The sequence below is a fragment of the Protopterus annectens genome, chromosome 9.part0 (assembly GCF_019279795.1).
Source record: "Protopterus annectens isolate FY-2018-M chromosome 9.part0, PAN1.0, whole genome shotgun sequence".
NCBI lineage: Eukaryota > Metazoa > Chordata > Ceratodontiformes > Protopteridae > Protopterus > Protopterus annectens.
In genome coordinates, this window is record NC_056743.1 from 1,473,440,520 (window position 1) to 1,473,465,132 (window position 24,613).

The 24,613-nt window shown below is 44.0% G+C and overlaps 1 protein-coding gene across 1 annotated transcript in view; it reads left to right on the top strand.

Annotated features, from left to right (window-relative positions):
* LOC122812123 (adhesion G protein-coupled receptor E2-like) overlaps positions 1–24,613 on the top strand; it is a 901,467-nt gene that overhangs the window by 554,523 nt on the left and 322,331 nt on the right. The gene's annotated exons all lie outside the window — the stretch shown is intronic.

Genomic DNA, 24,613 nt, shown 5'->3' on the forward strand with positions numbered 1-24,613 from the left:
AAACATGATTAATGGGAGACATAGCTATGTTATGTCTGCTACCCTCTATGAATGTGAACACCCCAGTATTAATTGGGATACATAGCTGGGGTCAATGTAAATCTCTACACCCCGGGCCACCACTGACAATGGACAAGCATACAGTCTGAGTGTCCCTTTTGACAGTTGTGAACAAAATGCATTATGTTGCATATGTGTATGCGGGAGCAAATGGGTGTAAGCCTGTTTGGCTGCTGGTATGTGAGTACCACACTGGTAAAGCAGTGTAGAGGCTAACTGAGTGCTAGATGCCACAACCAGAGTGCAGTAATGCTGTGCTTCACGCAAACAAGTGCATATCTGCCTACAAATGCTCTACAGTGCCTTAGTCACCCTGTAGGCAACAGCTGTTGTTGTGGCCATTAACAAAATTATCTACACTGCCAGGTTGCAAACCCTCGAACCTGCACCCTATAGTAGACATGAGTTCCACTAAGCCATGGCAGATACACATTCAGCTGCTGTGATCACAAACACATCATCCAGCACAGGCATCCAACAGTATAGAAAATGTACATAAGTGTGTAGATTAATACCAGATATACGGTGCACATCGTGGGGCGGTGTGAGCATGCCACATGCACAGCATGTCACACCTGGGACGTTGGTTCCATGGAACCGGGAGATGTGGCAAGACAAGTGTGTGAGCAAACCGCTGTGACATAATACCCTGGCAGAATGCTACCAGAGGGAGAAACACTGTAGACCAGCTAGGTCTACTCTTGACACAACAGCAGGTCTGTCCCTGGTGGGATGAACCAACAGTTGCCTGTCACATCGATGTCACCACCAGTATCGTAGGAGGATCAAGGGAAGGCTGGTACATACGTGGACTATACGAATGAAGAGCCTGCAGACGCTTGGGTGGGGACAGTATACTAAAGGTGTACCGAGATGTGCAGAGGGGGAAATGTATGGAGGTGTGGTATGGTAGGGCTAGCAACCAGGGAATGGATTGATGCTGAGTACGTGGAGCTTGGGGGCCGGGAGAAGGGAACATGGGTGTGTCATTATGGTAGACATATGCAAACAAAGCTAAACAGCAATAGTGTAGTGGCCGGAGCATCCGCCTAACGCACATGCATTCCCAGGTCGAGTCCCACTGCAGCACATCCTATTTTCCATGTGATATCTGTATGTTAACTTTGTTTTGCTGTATGACCTACTAAGTAACATTTATATTTGCACAGGAGTACTGCCTTAAATGCACATGTGAAGTGTCATAATGACTAAGGCACTAGTAAGCATGTGTATGCGCATAACAGCAGTAGTACGCATGGATAAGCAGTTGTAAGTGTGTGTACATGTATTTGTGCAGGGGTAAGCATTGCCTACATAGATTGAGCTAAGTCACTGCTAGCTGAGTGTAAGGAAATGCAACCCAAGCTTAGCATTGCTTAGCTCTGCACAAACCCGCGCGCACCCGCGTAGACTGCTCAAATGTCCCTAACTCACTCTGTATCTGACAGCCATTGTTCTGCCCTGAAACACCATATACAGCCTCTGGGAGGCCCACACCCGGGATGCTGTACATCATACACTATGTGATTTACCATTAAATCATGACAGATGTACATAACCACTCATTCCATATACATATCATCCAGCACAATCAGTCAACAGCACAGGGAATGTAATAATAACACACCACACAACCTCTTAATGCATGAATCCTGGACATAGTTCATCACAATGTGGGTACATATAGGAATATCTGTCATATCCTGCTCTAATAAACTTCAAAAGTAGCAGGTTACACAGTTATATGTGGTAGAACACATATATTGCTGGAGATGATACGTCTGAAACATGTACATGTCGGCACGAATGACTGACCTCAGTCCTAAGGTCATCCATGTCAATTGCCAAGAGAATGAGGTACAGTCCACACATATAGGCCGAACATGCATGGACATATGGACAGCTATACATCTGTAAATGTAGAGAGATAGACAGCTATAGGTAGATATATATATATATATATATATATATATATATATATATATATATATATATATATATATATATGTGTGTGTGTGTGTGTGTATGTATGACTCACAAATAACCATATAACAGCAATCATACATAGATAGATTAATATGTTCAGTGTATATATCCATATATATATATATATATCTACATAATTCATGCATATATATATATATATATATATATATATATATATATATATATATATATATATATATATATATATCCTACCTCATCTTAAATTGACCTTTGTCAACAGTCATACCTGAAATGTAAACCTGATCTAAGCATGGATAATAATGACAGTTTAATGTAAACTAAGCATGATTAATGGGGGACATAGCTATGTTATGTCTGTTACCCTCTATGAATGTGAACACCCCAGTATTAATTGGGATACATAGCTGGGGTCAATGTAAATCTCTACACCCCGGGCTACCACTGACAATGGACAAGCATACAGTCTGAGTGTCCCTTTTGACAGATGTGAACAAAATGCACTATGTTGCATATGTGTATGCGGGAGCAAGCGGGTGTAATCCTGTTTGGCTGCCGGTATGCGAGTACCACACTGGTAAAGCAATGTAGAGGCTAACTGAGTGCTAGATGCCACAACCAGAGTGCAGTAATGCTGTGCTTCACGCAAACAAGTGCATACCTGCCTACCAATGCTCTGCAGTGCCTTAGTCACCCTGTAGGCAACAGCTGTTGTTGTGGCCATTAACAAAATTATCTACACTGCCAGGTTGCAAACCCCCAACCCTGCACCCTATAGTAGACGTGAGTTCCACTAAGCTGTGGTAGATACACATTCAGCTGCTGTGATCACAAACACATCACCCAGCACAGGCATCCAACAGTATAGAAAATGTATATAAGTGTGTAGATTAATACCAGATATAAGGTGCACATCGTGGGGCGGTGTGAGCATGCCACATGCACAGCATGTCACACCTGGGACGTTGGTTCCATGGAACCGGGAGATGTGGCCAGACAAGTGTGTGAGCAAACCGCTGTGACACAATACCCTGGCAGGATGCTGCCAGAGGAAGAAATACTGTAGACCAGCTAGGTCTACTCTGGACACAACAGCAGGTCTGTCCCTGGTGGGATGAACCAACAGTTGTGGGTCACATCGATGTCACCACCAGTATCGGAGGAGGATCAAGGGAAGGCTGGTACATACGTGGGCTATACGGATGAAGAGCCTGCAGACACTTAGGTGGGGAAGTATACTAAAGGTGTACCGAGATGTGCAGAGCGGGAAATGTATGGAGGTGTGGTATGGCAGGGCTAGCAACTGGGGAATGGATTGATGCTGAGTACGTGGAGCCTGGTGGCCGGGAGAAGGGAACATGGGTATGTCATTATGGTAGACATATGCAAACAAAGCTAAACAGCAATAGTGCAATGGCCGGAGCATCCGCCTAACGCACATGCATTCCCAGGTTGAGTCCCACTGCAGCACATCCTATTTTCCATGTGTTATCCGTATGTTAAAATCATTGTGCTGTATAACCTACTAAGTAACATTTATATTTGCACAGGAGTACTGCCTTAAATGCACATGTGAAGTGTCATAATGACTAAGGCACTAGTAAGCATGTGTATGCGCATAACAGCAGTAGTACGCATCGATATGCAGTTGTAAGTGTGTGTACGTGTATTTGCGAGGGGGTAAGCATTGCCTACATAGATTGAGCTAAGTCATTGCTAGCTGAGTGTAAGGAAATGCAACTCAAGCTTAGCATTGCTTAGCTCTGTACAAACCTGCGCACACCCGCGTAAGACCACTCAAATGTCCCTAACTCACTCTGTATCCAACAGCCAGTGTTCTGCCCTGAAACACCATATACAGCCTCTGGAAGGCCCACACCCGGGATGCTGCACATCATACACTGTGTGATTTACCATTAAATCATGACAGATGTACATAACCACTCATTCCATATACATATCATCCAGCACAATCAGTCAACAGCACAGGGAATGTAATAATAACACACCACACAACCTCTTAATGCATGAATCCTGGACATAGTTCATCACAATGTGGGTACATATAGGAATATCTGTCATATCCTGCTCTAATAAGCTTCAAACATTGCAGCTTACACAGTTATATGTGGTAGAACACATATATTGCTGGAGATGATACGTCTGAAACATGTACATGTCGGCACGAATGACTGACCTCAGTCCTAAGGTCATCCATGTCAATTGCCAAAAGAATGAGGTACAGTCCACACATATAGGCCGAACATGCATGGACATATGGACAGCAATACATCTGTAAATGTAGAGAGATAGACAGCTATAGGTATATATATATATATATATATATATATATATATATATATATATATATATATGTGTGTGTGTGTGTGTGTGTGTGTGTGTGTGTGTGTGTATGACTCACAAATAACCATATAACAGCAATCATACATAGATAGATTAATATGTTCATTGTATATATCCATATATATATATATATATATATCTACATATTACATATATATATATATATATATATATATGCATATGTATATACAGATAGACATGTGTATATGATTTCCAGATGGGAACGGACTCCCGGCTCGCTCCGTACTACATAACAGACCATGAGCACAGTTAATGGGGGTGGGGGCACAAATGAGGAACACCTGGTAATAACTGCTATGTAACCCCCCCAGCCCTAACGGATATGCTGTGCAATTCAATATACAGCACATGCAGTACTTGACAGCAGGACCCACCACAACACAGTTATAATGCTCCAATGGTTATCCATGTTACCTGCACATGTCAGGCCAATATCTCTAACATATCATGCAGATACGCCATTGTATCGCAGGGAATGTACTATGTTGAAGGGCTACACATTACAATGGTACAGATATGCACACACATACATACATTGACAATCATGTGCAGGTGTGTGTATATATATATATATATATATATATATATATATATATATATATGATATATGGGATATATGGGTACATACACATATACACAGACAAAGGGTATTAGTAGCCATACATATGTAGCAGTAGTGTGGATGTACTGGGTGCAATGTATATCCCCAGCCACAAGCCCTGTAACCAGTACCTGTGACATGTGTGGTGTGGCAACCATCCCCACAAAGGGGATACTTACACTGCACATATACCCACTCACAATTCAAAGGGCATGACACAACACATAGGTATGTATACACAGACAACCTTTATTTGTGTACCATACAATAATGTATGCCATTACTAACAGCACATGGATGTTGATGTATATAACCAGTGATGGATGCAAGGCCCACACAAAACAGTAGATGCAGACACTGCAGATATATAACATACTATAGTGTCCAGGCTAAGCCCTTCAAAATGTACAACAGTTGAACACAGATTTGCCTGCACAATACGTAACAGTCAACAATATCAGATGTAGGTCAGCAGCCTCCAATTACCCCCTGTAGTCAAGCCCTATGGGAACATTCTTTACTTGTGGTAATGTCAATGTATCTGTCACATGTATGTCCCTGGCCAACAAATGTTGTGGGTGTCCACGCTATGACTGGGATGATAGCAGGAATGCTAGCAGTAGTTAATAGTAGGCCTTTACCTAACAACCCCTACCCATATCACAGCAAGACAAAGGCTGCCATATATGTGGAGGCAAAGGCAGGAATGCAGGGCCATACCCACAATATTGCAGTTAGACACCCTGGAACATGCTGGTGTTACAGGATGTGTTGCAACATACCCTAATGCAGGAATATGACATCAGGTACACAAATGGATATAGCCATGTACTGCTAGCATGCAACACACACACTGCCAGTGTAATATCTGACACAGGACCTGTGTGGTGGACAGACAACACATGAGAGGCACACCTCTGTCCAGCTAGAGGACAGGCCCACAGTAGTGAGCTATGCAGACAGACTGCAGTCCAAGGTAAACTAGTATGTACACACACACACACACACACACACACACACACACACACACACACACACACACACACACACACACACACACACACACACAAACTGTAACACCAGTACTATGCAAAGCATTACACCACTCTACTCACAGTCTGTCTGTATGTCCCGATCCTCCTACATATATGTGACTTCCCTGAGTGTGCAGGTTCTCCTGTAAGAGGTATTGCTACCTGCTGTCTGTAGCATTGATGCCCACACACACAGGAAGGATGTCCATCACACAGGGAATGTACAAGTAATATGCCCACATGATGTAGGGATTCATAGTGAGTGGTTGCCATTGTTGCAATGGCGTATGTTGCAACATATGTCGGTAACTGTCACGGCCTTCACTACCAACAGACTGCAATCCTCACACTACCTTCTGCATTCCATGGATAGATGCATCGCGGCTAACACATGACACCAAAGGCACAACACTGCCCAGTCTGCAGATGAGCCTGCAGATGGGGATTCCTAATATACATGGAACTGGCATTCCAGGTATTGTGACATGTACGACAGGCATATCCAGACAAATACTGTTAGTCCAACATTACTCCATATGCAGTATAGCAGCACTTACAGTTCATAGTCAGGTCTGGCACATCCCCCTCATGTTTGTTGCCCTCATCCCACAGTGTATGTTGTTAGAGGTAAATCCCCAACCCATCTGGAATGCTGGTTGCCAAATGACAGTTCTAGCTCCTGCTCACAGTGACTGACAAGGGCCAACCCCACCATGATGTTCCCAGGTATTGGAGTGTGTTTCCATGCAATTGGCTATGGGAATGTTACCACACCTGTTCCACATGCAATCGGCTGGGAAAGGGCTGCAATTCGTGCAGAGGCCATCAGCTAATCATGAGAATCACATTAAATACACATGCTGCTGCCTAAGCAATGCAGGTGTGGCCCTCCACATCCACCAGAAAGGGAGTGGGGGAGGCAGACAGAGGCAAATACATGTCAGGGAGGGGTGGAAGGGTAAAGCCTATGTATGTTTTTGTCACACACCTACCAGCACAGGGTATCATACACTTGACAGGTATGTAGTGCTATCACAGTTTGATGCTGTTATTGGATGTGCCACATGGGTTATCTGGTGGGGAGCACTCAGAACATATATGTGATGGTGAGTGACACCTGCAACAGGGATACGGTAGATATACAGTAGGTGATGTACACATGCCTGTCCGCATGAACAGGTTTCAACATAATCACAGGCACACTCACACAGGGACGTACAAACATTAACACACTTGGCAGGGCCAGGAGTGCAACCTGTCACTAGTGAGATTACCACAACACATCAATGTGCAGGGAACACATGCACCACATGGGTGATATGGAGGTTGTATGGGCAGAGAGTATGACGGGGTGTCAGACATAAGGCGGCATGCTTCACTGTGCCCTGGGGGAGTAGTGCATGTGGATGTGGACGTATGCACCATACAACACACACATGAACACACAGGATCCAGTTCAGACATGCATAGGTGCATGTCTGCATGGGTGTGTGGTGGCCAACAATGCCAGCAGGCTATACAAAGGTACACGATGGGTATACCTTGGCATCAGCCCACATGACAATGGTTTGCATTGTGGCACAGGCCTGTAGCATCTGTATTTGCCCGCACAGGTGGGTATTGCATCCATCTTCCATTCACCTGGGTCACTGTTGTGTATGTGGCCAATGCTGTGCATCACTTGCCATGTCTGTTTTTCCTAGTCCATGACTTGCATGGTGTCTAGGATGTGCACACCTCCCACATGCATGTACAGTGACATGTGGAACTGAACCTGGGATGTCTGGCCCATGCTGTGAACACAGCTTATTATCAGATGTGCCAGTCTTGGCCACATGTGGCAGGAAGTGGTACTGGTCAGCAGATTTACCCTGCACCTACATTGATAGCATGCTAACAGAATTTTCTTATGTCAGTGTCATCTGTCCATACAGGCTATGTTGTCAGGCATGGTATGTCCATTGTGAGTCACATGTGAAGGCACAGTGGGGTTGCTAACTGTGATTGGCAGGCCTTGATGTCACATGTATAAGTATGGCTTTGCATCCCAGCCTCTCAGCCATTTACATCTGTTATCCCTGTATGGTTGACATTGTGATATATTGTAGGGCCACCATAAATTAAATTAGCAAAACCCCTCCACATTGCCCACAGGTGTCACAGACTCACAACCACCTCTACACAGGATATGAGTTACAAACACACACACACCTGTCATGTCTGGGAATAGAACCCCTACCTAACTAGTTTACTATACTGCAGCACTATGCAGTTATATCATGCACCATGGACATTGTGGAAGTACATCTTCCCTAAAGGTGTATTTCACAATTAATGACATCAGCAGGATTACCAAAGTAGGGCATTTGTAATGTACTGTGGGTGAGTAGCCTATAATGCATTGTTCCATACACAGACACTGAGACACACACATCACATCCGGAACTGCCATGGATGGAGATGGAACACTACCACTGTTCTAAATCATCCTACAGCAATACGAAGTTACAGAACGAGCTACGGTTATTACTAGGCAATCACATTCCCAGAGGTGTACATCTAGGTGAGTGACATCAGCAGCCTTGGCAAAGTAGAGTATTTGTAATGTATGGAGTGTGAGTAGCCTAAAAAGCATTGCTTTCTACCCAGTCAGACAAACACACACACACACACACACACACACACACACACACACACACACACACACTTGCCAGGGCTGGGGCTTGAACACCTACCTAACTAGTTTATTACACTACTGCTGTACACAGTTATAGGACATGCCACAGTGATTACTGGGCTATCAATTTTCCAGAGGTGTACTTCTAGATGAGTGACATCAGCAGCCTTGCCAAAGTAGAGTATTTGTATTGTATGGAGTGTGAGTAGCCTAAAAAGCATTGCTCTCTACCCAGTCAGACACACACACACAGACTCACACAGTTGCCAGGGCTGGAGCGCGAACACCTACCTAACTAGTTTATCACACTACAGCAGTGCACAGTTACAGGATGCACCATGGCGATTACTGGGCTATCAATTTCCCAGAGGTGTACTTCTAGATGAGTGACATCAGCAGCCTTGGCAAAGTAGTGTATTTGTATTGTATGCCATATGCATAGTGTTAGAAAAATATGTATTAATATATATGTTTAGTGCTTATTGAGAAGCAAGAAAGGATTAATGCATTTTATTCTATTAAAGAGATGACAAGAAAAATGAATTCATATGAAACTGCAAGAAACTTTTGGAAACTGCAGTGTGCCTTTTTGCAAGTTGGCCTCTGCCCCCAGCAGCTGCTAGCTCAGCAAGAATTAATGTTTATGCTTTTCACAAGTGATTATCTGCTGGGTCAGGAAATTAAATGTATGAAATAATGAGAATCTTCTGTTCTTTCCTGCATGAGCGATCAACCTTGTAGATAACACACCAGATGCAAGGAAGAAGTGATAACATGTAACAAGAGAAATGTTTTGAGAACTGTATCTACTATTATGTTCAAATTAGCTTAAACCCTTGAATGGCAACTTTTGTAAAAGGGTTAACAGATTTACTCTGCTACAGGCTTGAAAATAATTGCATGTACTTTCTGACTTTGCTTCTTGTCAGCTCAGTGAATGACCTTGTTCATACACTGAGAAACAGATGATTTTGCTAACGTTAGGAAAAGGAACAATACAGTATTCTGAAATGATTACTAGACTTAAGCAAATAACCTTGTTCATACTGCAGTTGTAGATAAGATTATAGGCTGAAATCAGAATATGCTTTATGCTCAAAGCAGGAAAGAATCACTAATTGCAACACTGAAATATGAGTAAATTGTTACAGACCTGCAGTTAGCGAGGCCACGTTGATATCTTAGGAAATTTTCACATGGGAAGTTTATACTTGCCATATCAGCAGAAAAACTTAGTAAACACCTGTCTTAGAACAATGCTAAGAGTTGTATTTTATTACGTCAGCTTAGAGGGCAATGGCTTACAAAACAGTATAATAATGAAGTATTTCCTATATAATGTCAGACAAACTTCTGAACTGCATTTTTGTTTCTTTGTACAAGAATAAAGGAACCTTAACTGAATTGATCTTTGATTTTTCCTTTTACACGTAGTCTAAAAAGCATTTCTTTCTACTCCATCAGACACACACACAGACTCACACAGTTGTCTGGGCTGGGATTCGAACCCCTACCTAACTAATTTATCACACTACAGCAGTATGCAGTTACAGGACATGCCATGGTGATTATAGGGCTATCATGTTCCCAGATGTGTACTTCTAGGTGAGTGACATCAGCAGCCTTGCCAAAGTTTAATGTATGGATTACACAGAGTGTGAGTAGCCTAACAAGCATTTCACTCTACACAGTCAGAGGCAGACAGGCACACGCACAAACACACACTCACACAATTGACAGATCTGGGGTTAGTACTACTACCTAACTACTCTGTCACTACAGCAGTACGCAGTTATGGGACACGCCATGCATTTTACTGAGTTATAGCTATCCCAAAGGTGTAATTCACATTGGATGACCTCAGCAGGCTTGTCATACTACTGCTATGGGAAGGGTAGTGTGTGCATGGGCCATACCCCATTCATGTAGGGGTTGACATGCCACATGCTGGCACATACGGGGTCATATGTCACAGGTGCATGTATACAGCTACTAGATGGCTGCTTCCTTGTACAGTATTGTTGCACAGCTGGCACATACACCACATAGTCTGTCATGCTGACAGGTACTGATGGCTAGTATCCGCAGTGGGTTACATCTGCACCTCCTGTGTTGGGGGCCTCTAGGCTGTGTGCCAGTTGGGACAGGCCTGCATGGCTCCATGTCACAGTCACCCTCTTCCACACATCTATGCCCATGTGCCTGTGGCTTATTATAGTGTGTTATCCTTACATATTTGTCTGCATTCCTATCCACTGTGTGTGCAAGGCAGGAGTGGTGCATACTGACATGTGTTCACACTGAGAACTGCAATTTCCAGATATGTCTGGCCCACTGCTGTTTGCAGACATGGCCTTCATGTGTTTAAGTGTGTAAGCATGCCCAGTATGACCTCTCAGTATGTTGTTGACTGACATTGCCTTCATTCTTCTAAGTGTGTGAGCATGCCAAGTATGGCCATCTGTGTTGCCTGTGTGGACCACGTCCAGGTTGTTTGTAATGCGATGCTGACTTTTTGTTGTACAACAACGGGTAGCATGCTGTGTCTACAGAGTATCCATCAGTCATTTGCCATTGACTCTTGCTACATTTCTGCATAACGGGGGGGACACTTGACTGTTTCTTCTGTTCTACACAAAAGTAGAGGGGGCACACCTGACTGTTACTCTATGTGTACGTTGCATGGGGGGGGCGCACCTGACACTTGTACACATTTGCTAGGACTGTACTGTTAAGTCAGGTACTCCATTTCCATCTGTAGTCTTACCTATCCTGCTGGCTAGGGCTTACCAGTGTAGTACAGATCCTAGCTTTGTTTACTTACATATTAGTGTCTGACTTCCTAGCCTTCACAACTTACATCCGACTACCTGGCCTGCTGAGGTCTGTCTGTGCAGGCCTGGGGGAGGAGTTAACCATAGAGCACATTCAGAGGCCATAGAACAGCATTTGTTTGTGTTTGTCTTCACCTGTCCTGCTGGATGAGACTGTTGCTGGTTATGTGATCCTTCCTGAATGGTATGTGTGGCTCTTATGGACACCCCTGTCACTCAGGCCATTTCCTGCAGTGGGTTTTGTCACCCTGTGAAGTACTGGCTACTATGGTGACTCCAATATGTGTTACAGATCTCATGCTGCTACTACGGGTGTCTACTCTCTGCTGCCTCGACATCCGGCCACCCAATTCCCTTGCATGTTCACATCCATACCATAGCTACAGCTAAAAACACATTCTACTCCATTTGACAGTTGGTAGGTTGATTGACTTACCTTGAGGGTGTGCTGGATTTGAGGATGGTGCTGGAGGGCTGCCTATGTCAGATGTACATAGTACACTCCCTATACATGGTTAGGCACAGGTAGTGTCATGTTTGGCATCCCTTTTACTGTCTGCGCAAGTCAGAAAGAGGTGTCATTCCCTGGGGCCCTACTGTGTCAGTGCATATGCTATGCATTGCCTCTTTGCCAAGGCCAGGGCATACTGGGGCATGCCCCCTTCTGCCTACTGGAGCAGCCTCAGGTTGTTCCTCCTCCAAGTCACACTGCACCTGTACAGGCCTTGGCATTAGTGGGGGGCTGTGTGGCCCTACCCCATGCTGTTCCTGCTGCAGCTGTTTCTGCAGGACCATATTGTGTAGCATAACATATACCATTACTATTTGGGTACATGTAGCTGGTGAATACTGCAGGGCTCCACCTGATGTGTCCAGACACAGGAACCGTGACCTGAGCATCCCAAACACATGCTCTATTATATGTCTGGCCTGTGCGTGTGCATCATTATGGCTTTGTTGTTCAGGTGTGTGTGCATTTCTGATGGGTGTCATTAGCCACGGCTCCAGTGGGTACCCAGCATCCCCCACTAGGTGACCGTAGGGGATGTCTACATCAGCAAATCTGTGGTACAGCTGCGTCAGTTGCCATATGTGTGAATCGTCATACCTTCCAGAGCAGCCAGCACACACATTCAGTATAATGCCCTGGGCATCACAAACGACCTGGCAGTTGATGGAGGGGATGCCCCTGAGGTTGATGTAGGCCCTAACCTGCTGACCGGGTGGTGCTTTGATGCATACATGAGTGCAGTCTATAGCACCCACTACCCCAGGGTAGTTAGCTATTTGGTGGAAGAGACGCATATTGCAGGTCAACACCTCACGTGCGTTCAGGAAATATACATGCTCACTGGCATGTGCTGACATGGCATCCAGGAATTGGTGGAATACTCTGGATGCTGAAGCCTGTGAGATGCCCATGTTATCCCCAATTATAGTTTGGGAGGTACCTGTGGCTAGTATACCTAGGCCTACACATACCTTGGTATCCACTGGGATGGGTTCTCCTCAGCCAGTGTGGTGTGTCAGGTGTGGCCTGTACAGCTCAATGATTTGCTGTAGGAGGTCTCTGTCCACCCTATAGTGCTCCACTATCTCCAGCTCATGTAGCCCCTGGTAGGTTACTCTGGTTCAGTACACTCTTCTCTGTCTCCTCACTGTGGGTTGTTCGGCAGCCTTGACATCCTCACCACCCTTAGCCTCTTGCACATTTTGTTCTATGTTGCCTGCTGCAGCCCTTCTCATTTTGTAGGTTTGGTTTTAAAATTTCCCCGCTTGTATACACCGGTGGTGTAGAGTGTGGAAAAACCAGAGGGTAGGTGTTTGCCTGGTTTATAGTGATGTTCTGGGCTGGGCTGGTCTGCTTCCTGTGTGATTAGCTGATTCTGATTCATTTCACCTGGCAGCTCAACTAGGTCTCTTTGATTACCTTCCTGCTGCTGTTTTCCCGTCCCATTGCCTCCCTGTTTAGACCCATGTGCACGCCACGCAGAGTGCTCAAATGTGCATGGATCTGCTATTTCCTGGTTTAACCTCCTTTTTCTTCCTGTACAACCCGGTGAGCGGAATGCACACCCACTTACACTTTGTAAAGAGTGCTAGGCAGGTTTAGACACACCCCTAGCTTAGCTGTGCCATGCTAGGAGCAATCCCGACCCACAGGTCTCCAGTCCACTTACAGTATGCCTGACACACACACACATGATGTCACATATATCCTAGTTTTGCACCATGCTATTTATACTCTTACACTCTTGGGACCTGCCTCACACCATGGGAAAATCTGGGATTCACTAACCCTTCCCTCATTTGCATAGGATTGCCTGCTAATGCATAGTTACATGTCCAACACTGAGCCTTCCCCCTTAGCAACCATTACGCACTGGCCAGGTTGTCTTCTGACTGCCATTGACTCGCATGACAGAATACTGATTTTAGTTAGAATGCTTATTTTAGGTTTATTTTATTTATTTCCCCCCGATCCCGTTTGCGCGTTCGCTGCCCTATGCTTAACCAGGCGAGATCGGCGAAGATAAAATTTAACATTGTTTTTTTTTTTCTTTTACATTTTTTAATGCCAATGGCCTTCTACTTGGACATTGGCATGCTTTCTCAATGATATGCAGCCTTTATTTGGAGCTGTCATGGCTCCGTTTTGTAGATTGCTGAACTGTACTCGGTTACTAACCAAGTACATTTCCGCACACTGCACTCGTCCTGCACGGACGGCTGCCAGCTTTCTGGATCACATATTACCCTCATTTGCATGGTTTTCAACTGCAAATGAGGGTAATTTGCATACAGGAGCTAAGTCCATGCAGGATTAGCCTAAGAGCTCATATGCACTTCCCTGGAGCTCATTCCTGGATCGCACGTCGGCCATATTGTTGAAAATAGCTCTTAGACTAATCCTGCACTCTATAAAGGGCTTCTTAAATCCAGGGATTAGTCTTCCCTTTCAGGTAGACTTCAGTGCCTTAGAAAAAATGCTTGAGGTACCATGATAAGCAGACCCCCCCCCCACCAGATTTACAAAGCCCTTTATAGCATGCAGGATTAATTTAAGAGCTATTTTCGGCAATATAGCCTACGTGCAATCCAGGAACGAGCTCCCGGGAAGTGCATGTGAGCTCTTAGGCTAATCTTGCATGGACCGAGCTCCTGCATGCAAATTACCCTCATCTGCAGGTGAAAACCATGCAAATGAGGGTAATATGTGATCCAGGAAGCTGGAAGGCATTCGTGCAGGATGAGTGCAGTGTGCGGAAATATATTTGGCTCGTAACCAAGTACATTTCAGCAATCTACAAAATGGAGCCATGACAACTCCAAATAACACCTGATACACTTGTAATAGGTGACTCTATCATCAGGCACACTGACGTCCCGCTCACCAGGCTGAACAAGGAGAAGGTCACGGTGAGCTGCCTGTCGGGTGCTAGGATCCGCCACATAACACAAGCACTCAGGTCACTCCAAGGCAAGTACAAATATGACTCAGTCATTGTCCATGCTGGTGTGAATGACCAGAGATGTACCTCCCTGGACTACATGAAAAGAGACATAGAGGAGCTCTCTGAGCATGTGGCCCAGGCCGGTATGACCCTGACCTTGAGTAGCATCTTACCCTCACCAAGAATGATGCCACAATATGAAGACAAGATGATCAATTTCAACAATTGGCTTAAGTATTGGTGTCATTCAAAGGGGATCCAATGCCTGTCAGCCTGGGATGACATGCTCAGCAAGTCACGATGCTTCACTAGGGACAGCTTGTACCTGTCACCCCTGGGCTTTCGGATATTGGCAAAGGCTCTTGCTACCCCCATGGTGCCTTTTTTAGGCAAGGCTCAAAAGATAAACCCACCTCCATAGGTATCACAAGGGATAAGAAACTAAGAGTAATGCTACTCAATGCCAGAAGTCTAAACCTCAAGATGCACGCTTTTCGAAACTCTCCTTAGCATGGAGAACATTGATATCTGTGCAGTAACAGAAACCTGGTTCAAGACTCCCCAGAGCACCCCAGCACTACCAGGTTATACCTCATACCATGCTTTTCTCCCCAAAACTTGGACCGAACCACAAAAGGAGGGAGAGTATCAATATTCGTCAAAGATACCCACACCTCCAGGTTGGTGGCACAGCACAAAGCATCAGAGACTATCCATGTGCAACTAACAGTGGGAAAAACTGCCTTCCAGTTTATAGCCTGCTACAGACCACCCTCCCAAACCCAGGAACCCCACTCGGCCTTCCTGAGAACACTGGAAAATATGAAGGTCTCTCCAAACACCATTATATTGGGTGACTTCAACTACCCAAACATAGACTGGGAGCATTACTCTAGCTCCAACACCCTAGCCCAAAGGTTCCTAGAATTTATAAACTCAAATGCTATGGAACAACTTGTTACCACTCCCACAAGAGGGAAAACATACTGGACCTGATCATCACCAACATGGGGACTCTATGCTCCAGACAAGAAGTGTATCCCTCACTGGTAAGATCAGATCATAAACTAATCTCACTGGATATTCACATCCCAACCCCACCTCCTGCCCAGAAAACCACAGTGAAAAACTTCTTTAAAGCAAATTTCACACTCCTCAAAACCGAGGTGGAATCGTTCAAAGCCCCCGGGCCTGTGGAAAATACGTCCCAGACCGCAGAATCCTTTATAAATGCATTCTATGAACACCTTCAGGAATGCATGGATCATGCAATCCCAAATAAAACCAAGACCCAATCCTCCAAAGGCAGATGTCCTGTCTGGTGGATCCCAGCCATAAACAAACTATACAGTAGAAGGAGGAAGCTACTAAATGATAGAGCAAAATCCCAAAAAGGGGAGGCATCTCTGATCAGTATTAGCAAAAACTATGGGCACTCATAAAATCATCTAAGGCCAGCTTGAGAGAAAATTGCACAGGACACTAAGGATACTCACAAGACTTTCTTTAGTTATGTTAGGAACCAGGGTGGGAATTCCCAGATATGCTCAGAATTAGTCCAAAATGACAAAAATACACCGAACCCACAGACATTGCCAACATCTTAGCTGACAGGTTCAGCGCAAACTTCTCCCTCCCACCCAAAAAGGGCAAATATCTATCCCAGCAGAGTGCTGCCCACCTGACATCTCAGATGCTCAGGTAAGAGCTGCCCTCTCCAAAGCAAAAAACACAGCATCAATGGGACCAGACGGTGTCTTGGGCTGCGTCCTACATGAACTCCAAGAAGAGCTAAACCCAAACATAAAACTACTGTTCAATCTCAGCCTTACTACAGGATATGTACCCAAAGAGTGGCGTACAGCAACAGTGGTCCCTTTCCACAAAGGTGGTGCCTCAACGGATCCTGGAAACTATCGCCCATAAGCCTGACTAGCTTGTTCTGCAAAGCTATGGAAAGGATCATCATGGACCTCATAAATAAAGATATTGGGGACCTACAGACACTGGATCCTACCCAGTTCGGCTTTGTTAAGGGCAGATCCTGCCTCTTAAACCTGGTTGATTTCTTTGAAATAGTCACCAAGAACATTGATGAGGGGAAGGTGGTCCACACAGCCTACCTGGACCTCGCAAAAATCTTCGATACAATACCCCACTCGGGCATTATAGATAAGCTCACCAGCTTAAATATAAACCCCTATGTCACTAGATGGGTTGCAAACTGGCTCAAGGACAGAACCCACATGGTTAGAATTGCTGGAGCCATGTCAGACTCCAAACCAGTTACAAGTGGCATCCCACAAGGCTCAGTCCTGGGACCTCTCTTGTTCGGTATATATTTCTCAGAGGTACAGGCCAACATGGAAGGACTGTGGCTGTTATGCGCATACACATGCTTACTAGTGCCTTAGTCATTATGACACTTCACATGTGCATTTAAGGCAGTACTTTTGTGCAAATATAAATATTACTTAGTAGGTCATACAGCAAAACAAAGTTAACATACAGATATCACATGGAAAATAGGATGTGCTGCAGTGGGACTTGACCCTGGAATGCGTGCGCATTAGGCGGATGCTCTGGCCACTACACTATTGTTGTTTAGCTTTGTTTGCATATGTCTACCATAATGACATACCCATGCTCCCTTCTCCCGGACCCCAATCTCCACAAACACAGAATCCATCCATTCTCCAGTTGCTAGCCCTGCCATACCACACCTCCACACATTTCCCCCTCTGGACGTCTCGGTACACTTCCAGTATACTGTCCCCACCCAAGCGTCTGCAGGCTCTTCATCCATTTAGTCCACATACGTACCAGTCTTCCCTTGATCCTCCTCCTATACTAGTGGTGACATAGATGTGATCCACAACTGTTGGTTCATCCCACCAGGGATGGACCTGTTGTTGTGTCAAGAGTAGATCTAGCTGGTCTACAGTGTTTCTCCCACTGGTAGCATCCTGCCAGGGTATTGTGTAGCAGCGGTTTGCTCACACACCTGGTCAGCCACATATCCTGGTTCCACAGAATCAACGCCTCTGGTGTGACATACTGTGCATGTAGCATGCTCACACGCCCCCACAGTACCATATGTCATTATTCCCTTCTGTATTATGCAGGTCTACTGTTCTCATAGTATGATTTCACAGGAAATGTTCTGTGCTGCACATAGACTGCTCATAATACTGTGGTTGAGCAATGGGCACGTGTTCTGGTACTAATCTACACACTTATATACATTTCCTATACTGTTGGATGCCTGTGCTGGATGATGTGATCACTGCAGCTGAATGTGTATCTGCCATGGCTTAGTGGAAATCACATCTACTATAGTGTGCAGGGCTGGGGGTTTGCAACCTGGCAGTGCACATTATTTTGTTAATAGCCAACACAACAGCTTTTGGCTACAGGGTGACTAAGGCACTGTGAAACATTTGTTGGCGGGTATGCACTTGTTTGCGCGAAGCACAGCATTATTGCCCTCTGGTTACAGCATCTTGCACTCAGTTAGCCTCTACATTGCTTCACCAGTGTGGTACTCACATACTGGCGGCCATTCAGGCTTACAGACACCTGCACCCGCATACACACATACAACGTCATGCATTTTGCTCACATCTGTCAACCGGGACACTCAGACTGTATGCTTGTCCATTGTCAGTGGTGGCCTGTGGTGTAGAGCTCTACACTGACCCCAGCTACGTATCCCAATTAATACTGGGGTGTTCACATTCATAGAGGGTAACAGACATAACATAACTACGTCCCCCATTAATAATGTTTAATTTACATAAAACTGTTGGTATTATCTATGCTTAGGTCAGGTTTACATGTCAGGTATAACTGTTGACAAAGATCAGTTTAAGGTGAGGTAGGATACCTGTTTCACAGGTCTGGTAGGTTACATGCAGGTATTCAGGGTAGGTGTAGTTATTCCATACCTGTGTGGTACAGTAGGGGCAAATAGCTAAGGAGTAAGCAGGTAGGTAGTGGGGGTAACATTGTAACTGTATTGTAGCCTGTAGGTATAATTGGATGGGGAGCAATAGGGACGGTATGTCGGATGTTGGGATTTGTATGCGACGGCAGGATGAGAGTTGTCGGTATCATTAGTTGATATAGTGGTACAGAGTGTGAGTTGGGGGGGATTCACAAGGTGATGAACCTGTGTTGCTCCAGGTGTGCTTGTGGTGTTCCTTCATGTGTTAGTTACATGTGTCCTATGGGACAGCTATGATACTACATGTGGGTTGGGGTTCCAGATACTGGCAATATAGTGGGGGAAGAGGGTGTCACCTATCTGTACCTACAGACATTAATAGAAATGGAACAGGGTCTGATAGGTACGTGGTGTGCATGGGGCACAAAGGGGGTTGTTAGTAGGGGGATTATCCAGGGATGTGCAAGATGGCTGCAGGGAAGGTCCACAGCTGACCATGTTGTCTACGACAACAGCTGTGCATATGCACTGCATTTGGTGTTTGCGTCGGACACTCACACCCCTGGGTGGGGGTGAGGACTACAATAATACCTTGTGATGCCTATTACATCAGCTTACATGCCTACAGTGGGGTGTTGCGACCATGTGTTCGTAGGTGTATTGTAGTGGGTCATACAACAACACATATGGTTATACCGTACTTAGCCATGTAAACTGGACTGTGCTGTGGTGGGACCCATATTGGGAATGGATGCCCGTTAGGCGTAAGCATTCCTGTTAACTGTACAGAATCCAGGCCCTGTCCAAAGTTTGTTTCATAATATTGGTATGTTCCTCTTACAATCTGCATCTGTCTGGCAAATACCTGGGAACTGACGCCATTAAATACAGACAAGTAATTGGGTTTAGGACCACACATCCTTCAGACGAGTCATGCTAATGCATAACCTATTATTCTATCGGCTTTCTAAGGCTGTAAGTGGAATATGTGCTTTCTGTCCCTATTTGTCCCCCCAATGGCTTAGGTTCTGTCCAGTGGTTTTGCTCTTAGAGGTTGAGAGGTATGGGCATAAGCTCTGCCCAATTCACAATATTACTTACATCCCCAGGGCAGTCTGAATACAACTGTGCCAGCCAATGCCTGCACACCTAGGCCCATAATTGCATAACCATAGATCCCCCACCTGCCCCTCCTCTACAGCACTCATCCTTACTGTGGGTGCAGGTGGGATCTAACCACACCACTACACACTGCCCACTCTCCACGTGTCAGGACCCATGTTGTACGTTGTGTCGACCCATGGGTCATCAGGCTTGCACAACCTACTGGTCCGTGTACGCATACAGCCTGGTTAGATAAATCATTACAGGGACTGACTCCGATGATCATTAATTTTTGGGTTATCCTACAAGGGACATTGATGTCTTTGTTTCAAGAGTAGACTTTGCAGGTCTCTCCCACTCGTAGTATCCTGCCTGTGGTCTGGGAAGCAGTGGTGTGTTTACTTGTATCATGTGTTTGTATGTTTCACCTGTCTAGGTGTGGGGGGTTGATGCTATGTGTTACACGTTTGTTGATTGGACCCCTCACCCCCATTGGCACAGCCTGTAAACATATGTAATCCTTAACTGGTGTATCATATCTATATAGCTCTAGATATATAGATCTATATATATATATATATATATATATATATATATATATATATGCTGTATACTACTATTTAACAAATTGTTTTCTAGTCCTGAGGAGCTTTTCTCCCCAGGTCTCTGCTTTAAATGAGCTAAAATCTCAGCCAGACCTACCTGGTTAACAGATGTGATTTAAATGCATGATTCAGTTGATATCCTAGCTATATATATGTGTATGTTTACACACATATATACATATATATTTCTACATATCTACATATATATATGTATATATCTGTATGTGTATGCATAGTTTTATATATATATATATATATATATATATATATATATATATATATATATATATAAATATATATATATATATATATATATATATATATATATATATATATTGATGTATATATATATGTCTAATGACATATGGATGTATGGGTGTCTGCATATGTATATATCTATATGTGGGTATTTATTTATATTCTGTCTCTGTATGTACACATCTGTACTATGCAGAGGGGGAGGTATATCTCCATGTAGCTATGGATAGATATACACACACATACCTCTACATACATCTACATCTGGTTATTCCATTCCTTGCCATGTAGACTTTCCTGCAGTGGGACTCGTAGTGGGTGCAGCTGCTCATTGGGCGATGCCTCTGCCCAATGAACACTTTTGCTTACATCCCTGGGGCTGTCCGTATAGACCCACATCAGCCAACACCTGCACACCTAGACCCATAACTAGCTACCCATAGTTCCCCCACCCGCACCTCCTCTACAGCACCCATCCTTACTCTGGTTGCAGGCCGGGTCTGAACACACCACTACATGCTGCCCACTATCCACTTCATGGGACCCATGTCATACGTTGTCTCAACCCATGGGTCATCAGGCTTTCCCACCCCTGTATTCCGGGTATGTACACATCCCAGCCAGAATGGTCGTCGCATCAGCTTCCTTGCATGATATGTCAATTATGTCAATTTTTGGGGCTTCCCACAAGGGGCGCTCCTGTCTGATTTCCATGTTTAGATTTCACGGGTGCATTGTGTACCCCCCCTGGTTGTATCCTGCTTGTGGTCTGGGGAGTAGTGAACTATTTACATTGTTTGTGGGTTTGTGTGTATGTTTCTTCTGTCCGGCTGGGGTGATGCTACGTGTTACATGCTTATTGCTTGGGCCCCTCACTTCCATTGGCATAGCCTGTGAACATAAATCATTCTTGTGTGATGTTTCCTATCATAGCTGTATATCTGTGTATATCTACGAGCACACACACATATATATATATATATATATATATATATATATATATATATATATATATATATATATATATATATATATATATATATATATATATATATATATATATATATGTATATATATATATATATATATATATATATATATATATATATATATATATAAATCCATGTGGGTGTATGGGATGTATGGCCTTAATCTCGCTTATCTATTGCTGTGATGGCTTAGTGGTTAACTACTGTGAATATAGTGTACAGGGTCCTGGGTTTAAGCCTTGCTGAGGCAGTGTATTTTGTTGCTGGGCAGATCTTGGGCCATTGGATCCAGAGTGTTTAAAGCACTTTAAAGCGGTTGTAAGCAGGTTTGCGCAGGTTTGCTTGACAGTAAGCACTGCTAACCTCCGGTTACACTTTCTTACACTCATTAGCTTCTACTTTGCTTACGCTGTGTGGGCAATGCTTACCCCCTCCCAAACGCACTTGGACATGCTTACCGCTGCTTATTTGTGCTTAGCCCTGCTTACATGTGCCTTATTCATTATGACACTAATACTTCACATGTGCATTTCATGCCGTACTCCAGTTCACATTTAATTGTTATTCTGTAGGTTATATGGCAAAATGATGTAAAATTATGTTCATATACAGATTTCCTGTGGAAAATGATTTGTGCTGCAGTGGGACTCGAACCGGGAACGCCTGTTCATTAGGCGGATGCTCTAATCACTCCACTATTGCTGTGCTGCTTCATTTGCATATATATTCCCTGCTATCCTCTTCATCCTTTTCAGCTACTTTAACCATAGCTAGGTGATGGGCAAACCCACACACCTATGGTTAGCTGTACTCAGGGTTTTAAAACAAATAAATAATAGGGTTTCTCCATTTTATTTGGCTGTACTGTTGCTGTTGAACACACAGTGACTGTTGGTGGGGATATGCAGTCACTTGTGAGCTGTCTCACTCATTTATTTACACATTCTTTTGTTCTACTTTCAGGGGAGTGTTTATTCAGAGAGCTCTGCTCTCAGACACGCCCCCTGGACTCGTCCACACTCCGCGTAGCACTAGGAGTTCAGGCAGCGCACCTTCATTAATATGAATGGCACGTTGCCATCTTCCTATTCAATTGCCGCTTCCGTGCAGGACTAGATTAGTCCTGTACGGAAGATTAGTAAGTCCGGGGGTCCATCTTTTAAAGTAGGAGAGAGTGAATGAAATGGGTCAAGCAGTTATTTCAGGAGAGAGATCTGATGACCTTTAATGAGGTCCCCATAATTTGCAGCACAATAGGACCATTAGCTGAAGTAGGCAGAACTACAAACTAAAATGAAGCACTTTTAAACCCTGAAAAGAGGTTTCTGGTGTCAGCATTGACTGTAAATTGGTTTTCACTGTTTTCAGTTCAATCACACATAAAGGCTTGCTGTCCCCTGCACATACAGACATTAGGAAGCACATAAAGGCTTGTTGTCCCCTGTACACACAGATATTAGGGAGTACATAAAGGTTTGCTCTCCTCTGTACATAGACACATTAGGGAGTATTCTGTCAGATCTTGTTTCTGGCATAAGGTAGAAGGCATGGTACAAGACTATGTAAATGGATGGAGACCTGATATTGACCTGCACATACTATTCCATTTCTTTTCCATTAACACAGTTGTTTGCATGGATAATTCTAGATGCCTCTTTTCTTACTCTGCATAAGTTAGCTATTGTTATTGCTGGGTACAGTGATCAGCATTGGAGATCCACTGTATCATTATGTGGAGGAAGGTGCATACACCTCCAAACTGCCTGTCTCTGGTCTTCTTTTGGTTAGAAGTACATGAGGCACAGTAAAGTATTTGGGAAGGTCATTTTTGCTTAAAGTATCAATGAACTGTTGGGAGAATTCTAGTCTCTATCCAAATTTCTTTGAAAACTGGAAGCAGATCTCCTCCTGTAAAACTATGTCAGCAGCTAAGAGATAATTTGCAATGGTGGCGAGTCTTACCATGAGGGATACATTTTGTGCAAAGCTGGCTGAATTTGGGTCAAATGTTTTCATACGCCTTACTGTTACTTAGTGAACAATAGGAAAATGTTTTCTTACTGTATTATGCATGTTGGAAGCAAAGTATGGATTTGAAATGTGTGAGGGCACTTTGAATATTTCTAAAGAAGCACATGTATGTGGTATTTTACTTATGGATAGTCATTTATAGAAGGGATGCATATTAATTGCATTTCTAGTTTTGGCCTGACTCCGTTATAAATGCTATATGTACGTTTATCATGACTTGCTCTCTATTCCCATCCTTTTCATTTTGTATCCTCTACTGCTCCCCTTCTCTGATGCATTTGAAGAACTGGTATAAAATATTTAAAAATCATAACTGAAGGTAACATGAATCACTACTAAGTAATAAATACATTTTTATCTTTATAAACCAAAATAAGAACATTAGTGACCCTGAGGTTAACCCCAAGTAGGTTATCTACGCAATATGCAGCTGACCAATATGAAATATAAAGTCCTAGTCTATTGCTAATGTTCATGTTAGTTAATTTCTTCTAGGCTAACAACTAATGGGAGATGAATATAAGGTATATGCACACACTTAAACATATGCACATAGGTGGTGATGTGGTTATACAGCTGCAGCAGCTAGTAAAAGGTGCGTAAGTCATACTTCTGTCCCTTGTTGAATGTTACATTCAATGAAATGTCAAGTTAGGCAAATACACAACA